The sequence below is a fragment of the Lepidochelys olivacea genome (genome assembly GCF_965140295.1).
Source record: "Lepidochelys olivacea isolate rLepOli2 genome assembly, chromosome: 14".
NCBI classification, from domain to species: domain Eukaryota; kingdom Metazoa; phylum Chordata; order Testudines; family Cheloniidae; genus Lepidochelys; species Lepidochelys olivacea.
The window spans coordinates 21,927,295-21,933,294 of NC_140424.1; the positions used below are offsets into that span (position 1 = coordinate 21,927,295).

The 6,000-nt window shown below is 45.9% G+C and overlaps 1 protein-coding gene across 1 annotated transcript in view; it reads right to left on the bottom strand.

Moving 5' to 3' along the window:
* TEKT3 (tektin 3) overlaps positions 1–5,737 on the bottom strand; it is a 33,547-nt gene extending 27,810 nt beyond the window's left edge. The window contains exon 1 of the mRNA XM_084648219.1: positions 5,413–5,737. The gene's annotated coding sequence lies outside the window, so the exon portion shown is untranslated. The remainder of the gene's footprint in view (positions 1–5,412) is intronic.
* Positions 5,738–6,000: the final 263 nt, after the last annotated feature.

Sequence of the window (6,000 nt, forward strand, 5' to 3'; positions counted from 1 at the left end):
TCACCCTACAGACCCCTATGCCCAATGCTCTGGCCCACCCACAGACCCCTCCACAGAGTGGGGCCAGGAGCAGACTCCAGGTGTGGGTCTGTGGGGCAGCCCCTACACCCCTGATCCCACCACGAGGCAGCCCCCACCCCGGACCCTGCTGGGCGGGGTCAAGCAGCAGGGCAGCAAAGCCCTGAGTCTGGACACTGCAGCGCAGGGCTGGGCAGCACGGCAGGGCAGCCGCAAGCCCGGACCCCACCTTGTGGGGCAGGGCAGCCAGGGCCCTGAACCCTCCTGCGCCAGATAGTGGGGCAGCCCACAGGCCCAGCAGCCTTTAGCACACAGCTGGGCCTTAGCTGTGTGATAGATGGGCCACGTATGGCCCACGGGTTATGTATTGAGTACCACTGCTCTAAGCCCTAGTTCAGCAAGTACTTATGCACTTGTCTGACTTTGAGCACAGGAATAAGCCTAGGGCTGACATGCTTGGAGTTAGGCACTTTCTTAATACCTTGCTGTACTGGGGAGTCTGATCCTGGCTTGGGGTAGCGAGGATTGTGCCTAAATTCTCAGTCTTGCTCCATTTCCATCATGGGGCCCTGTCAACTTAAAAATCACTTCAACATGCATCTCACCTGCTCTTTTTACAAGCATTATAAAAGGCCTTGATACTGCAAACACTGGCATTCTTGTGTAACTAGCTCCATGAGTCAATGTCCCCCTGACTCAGGCATTGCTGGGAGAACAATGGAATTTGTCTCCTCCCCATCTGGAAGAGCATAGTTCCAATGGATTCCACTCTTGTAAACCAGCATAGCTCCATTCCACTCCTTAGAGCTTTGTCAGTGTATATTCTGTGGCCTGCGTTGTACAGGAGGTTGGACTAGACGATCATAGTGGTCCCTTCTGACCTTAAGGTCTATGATTCTATATCAGCTGAGTCTCTGTCTGGCTGTTTCCAGCTATGAGATACTAGATGCATGTAGTCTGGCACCATGCTTCTCTCTTGAAGCCTTTGTTGCATGCAGAACGGGGCTGAGGACCTAGAGGGCAAATCCTCACTCAGCCTTTCTCCAGAAAGCCTCTCTGTAGGGTTTCCCTGCAGTGCCATCAGCAGAGCTCTGGGACCCCAGAGTCGTTTTGGCAGCTTTCCCCCTCCTTGGAGTCTTCTCATGCTCAGGAGACATTGATTGCTACACAGCAAAGAGAAAACTCTCCAGAAATATTAGTCTCTATTGCATTCCTTAGTTACTCAGTGTTTGGTAGCCATTTCTCCAGGAGATGCAGCCATTAGCTCCCTGGAAGCTCGGTTCTTCCACCGCTCCTCTGCTTCCAGGTGACAGCTTGTGCCCCATTTTACAGCTCCCTGCATGACTGTGGGCCTAGCGGAGACTCAAGGCAACAAGGTGACATGCATCCGATGAAGTGAGCTGTAGCTCACGAAAGCTTATGTTCAAATAAATGTTAGTCTCTAAGGTGCCACAAGTACTCCTTTTCTTTTTATTAAAAAAACAGTGAGGGTAATTACTTTGTCCTTGAGTCCCAGTGTGCCTAATACAAAATCACTGCCCCTATGACGATTGCTATTTTCTTTGAAAAGTTTCCATCTTTACCAACAAAAGATCAGTTTTAATCAACAAAACATCAGTTTTGTTGGTAAAGATCCATCTTTACCAACAAAACATCAGTTTTGAATCCCATGCTAAAAGATGATGTGTAAGTTTTGCTTGATAACTTTAAAAATGTTTGCTCTGAGCTTGTGAACCCAGGCAAGGGAATTGCCTCTCTCGCCCATTCAGGCAGGCTATAAAGATTAAACGAGCCATTAAAAAAATCACAATACAAAGGATTGGTGCGTGGCCCTATCGCACCTTGCAAATGCTACATGCAAGGGAGCTCGAGCCGTGGACTGGAAGGCCAAATGTAAAAGGAAGCAGGGTCACATGAAAATGTTTCATCGCTTTGCTATTTGAACAGTCACAGGGCCAGAAACTCTGAAGTGAAGTGAGAGATTCCCCCAGGGTTATCCCTGGGTTTGCCCTGAGTGACGTTTTGAATTGACAGATCACTACAACGCTGTCACTCTTAGAATTTACAACTCATTTGTGTTGCATGCTTGCTTGGACCTATAAATAACTCATTTCTTTTTCCTAGATAATAAACCTGGAGTTAGTTTATTACAGAACTGGCTACGGATGTCGTCTTTGGTGTGAGATCTGGGATACCAATTGATATGGGGTAAGAGGATAACCATGGAAAGTTTTTTTGTTTTGTTTTGTGTGGCAAAAAGTGAGGAATTTCATGAAATTCCTCGTCAAAATGCCACAAAAGTGATGGTGGCTAAAAAATTTCAGCCATGGGACCCATGTGCCCTCCCCCGACTTTATATAAAGAAAAAAACAAAAAGCAAACACACACACACACTAGCCCAAGGCCCAGTGTTTCTTGTCCCTCAATAGATACCAGATGTAACAAGCTCAGTAAAATGATGGTTTGTCTGACTGCCAACTTTGCAAACTCAGCCTGGAATCTCTCAGCGTCTGCAGGCCAAATTCTGCCCTCTGCTACACCTGTACAAGCCATTGTCTTCCAATTATGTCCTGTGTTACATCTTTCCAACACCAATTCTATCCATGAGGTATAACAGAGCAGTATCTAGCCTCCAACTGGAACTTAATTAACAATTAATGGCTGAGAAGTTTGCCACTTGTTACTCTACCAGTGCAGCCAAAGACTGATTTCTGCCCTGGCATAAGCAGACCTCACCCAGCACATGTACAAAAACCTAGTGAGAAGGTCCCACTATTACATATTCATTTTTTAGAATAGAAAAAGACTGAGCCTTGTTATCTATGGCCCTGCAAAATAGTGACAAATGCTACCAAATCAGGCTGCTAGCACCTGACCCCCACCTCTCACAGGTGTCAAAGACAACACAGGGTGAAAGACAGCAGAGCATTAGATCCCAGCAATTTCACTACATCCAGTCCCCATCTGACCTTAAATTCCAAACACAAAAAGCCATAAACTGAAATGCTCTATTAGTGAGACGTTATGGAACTATTCCTCCTCACCCCCCGGATCTCCTTAAATAGGAGGGAACATCAAATCTTCTATATTCCACTTGCTTGAATGGCACTAGTAGCCCTGCCAAATATTTTGCTCAGGTCTCATAGCTACTTATGTGTTTGCAGTATTGTAGGGATGAGAGAGAGATAAGGTGGGTGAGGTAATCTCTTTTATAGGACTAACTTCCGTTGGGGACAGAAGTTTGAGCTTACACAGAACTCTTCTGGTCTGAGAAACGTACTAGGCCTCACAGCTAGATACATAGTAGAACAGATTAACTACTTATGCTAAAACAACCTGTTCCACCTTGTATATAGCGGTGACCCTCCAAGTACTTTTCCTTGACTTGAGAAGAGTTCTGAGTAAGCTCAAAAGCATTTTTCTTTCACCAACAGAAGTTGGTCCAATAAAAGATTACCTCAGCCTCCTTGTCTCTCTCATTCCCTATCTAGCAGTGTGTGTATATGTGAGTTTTTATTTTGCATGAGTGATTGTTTCTCCAGAAATCTGGGTTCCTTGCCAAAGTTCACATTCAAGTAGATTGCTTCATGGCCTCAGATGTCTTTGCAGCTCTGGAATTGTAATCATCTCACTGTATGTATATTACTCCCCCTCCAACCATCTGTTTTCCTGCACGGACAGGAGTGACTTTCAGCTTTAGAGAAATAGGACTTTGCTCTCACTGTAGACAGAAGAGTGGTTCACAGAGGGCCAAATGCTGCAGTTCTTACTCAGGCAAAAGTCACATTCGTTTCAAAGAGGCCTGAGTGAATCCTGAGAACCAGATTGTGCCTTAGTCTTTCTCAAGGCTGAATCCCCACTCTGGCACTTTGAGTACAGAAGGTGGGGCCCGCAAGGATGTTAAAAATTAATACTTGCCACTCCAGGCTTGTATTAAACTACCAAGGTCACAGCTTTTCTCTGACCTCAGCTTGGTAAATGCTACCACCACCCCCCAAATGCAAAAAAACCCCAGACAAAAAAACACCCTTTGACCCAGGAAGGAGCACTTGGGAATTCCTCCCTGTAGGGTACCCTCAAGCCCTTTCACCCCCACCCCCGGGGAAGTGCTGAGAAGAAAAAGGAAATTAGTTGTTGCCAGCAGCTAATCAAACAGCATAGGCACAAACCTCCAAGGACACAACAATCTAAATCCTGTTCTTAAAAAAAAAGGTAAATTTTATTAAAAACAAAAAGAAAATCCACCTGGATTTTAGGCTTTTGGTATATTTTAAAAGAGCAATTCCAAAAATTAAGCACCCAACATAACTTTCTTGGGGATTCAACTTAAAGGTTACAAGTAAACAAAAGCACGGAGGAACCCACAAGCCTTAAAAAAAAAAAAAAAAAAAAAAAAAAAAAAACCTAATCACATCTTTCTAAACATTCCTAATCTACTTAGATATTTGGGTTGTTAGAAGTAGTTCTAGAGTGAGCTGTAGCTCACAAAAGCTTATGCTCAAATAAATTGGTTAGTCTCTGAAGGTGCCACAAGTACTCCTTTTCTTTTTGCGAATACAGATTAACACGGCTGTTACTCTGAAACTAGATATGATTGATGATTTTCATAATTGGTTCAAACTTTACATAGCATTCCTGCTGCCCTGTCTCTTCAGCCCAGAGAGAGCAACCACAGAAACAAAGGGAAAGCTTCCCTCCCAATTTTAAAAAGCTAGCCTTCCCATTGGCTCTGTTGGTCAGGTGTCCTTTTCTTTACGGGGGGGGGACGACGACACTTTTTTAACCCTTTACAGGTAGCTCTTCTCTGCTTGCTTTACCAAGAGGAATTTTACAGCTAACTGGGTGTCCATAAAGGAGAACTACCCCCGCCCACCCTTCATTTTTCACAGTCTTACTTGGCAAAGCAGGGAAATATCCCCATGTTCAACCTACCCAGCTCTTGGATCCAGGTATGGTGTAGAGGACAGCCACTGCTCTTCAGTTGCCCCCCTGCTTACAGCCAGTGGGCAGGGAGTAGACAGAGGGGAGAGGAATGGGCTGAGCCTCGGCTCTCTCCTCCCAGTCACTGGGACAGGCGCAAAGGGGGACATAAGCTGCACCCTTCCTGCCATAACCCCCCTTTTCTCCAAAGCTGCTTCTGGTGCAGCAGGTCCATGCTGCCTGTGACTGAGGCCTCAGTCTAATAGCTGAGGCCTCGTCCACATGAGACGGTTGTACCAGTTTAACTGGATGGGTTTAGAAACTGATTTAGTTACGTCACTGTGACCCATTGTGTGGGCATTTAGCTTCAGTCGGTAAAGCTTGCCCACACACAAACCAGCACCGGAGAGTAGATCTTCAGCAACTACACAGCAAAGGCAGGTCTACACTACCACTTAAGTCATTCTAACTTACATTGCTCCAGGGCGTGAGAAGGAGGACATCCCTCTGAGCAGCGCAACTTCACTACTGTCCTGTCAGCATAGAGCATCTTCACCAGATGTAGTGATATCTTTGACCATGGGATGGTGTTCCAAGAAGAAGGATTGCTAGGCATAGACAGGCTCCACCTAACGAAGAGAGGAAAGAGCATCTTTGCAAGCAGGCTGGCTAATCTCGTGAGGATGGCTTTAAACTAGGTTCACTGGGGGAAGGAGACCAAAGCCCTGAGGTAAGTGGGGAAGTGGGATTCCAGGAGGAAGCCCGAGCAGGAGCGCGCAAGAGGAGAGGACTCCTGCCTCATACTGAGAAAGCAGGACGATCAGTGAGTTATCTTAAGTTCCTATACACAAATGCAAGAAGCCTGGGAAACAAGCAGGGAGAACTGGAAGTCCTGGCACAGTCAAGGAATTATGACGTGATTGGAATAACAGACTTGGTGGGATAATTCACATGACTGGAGTACTATCATGGATGGATATTTACTGTTCAGGAAGGACAGGCAGGGCAGAAAAGGTGGGGGAGTTGCATTGTATGTAAGAGAGCAGTATGACTGCTCAGAGC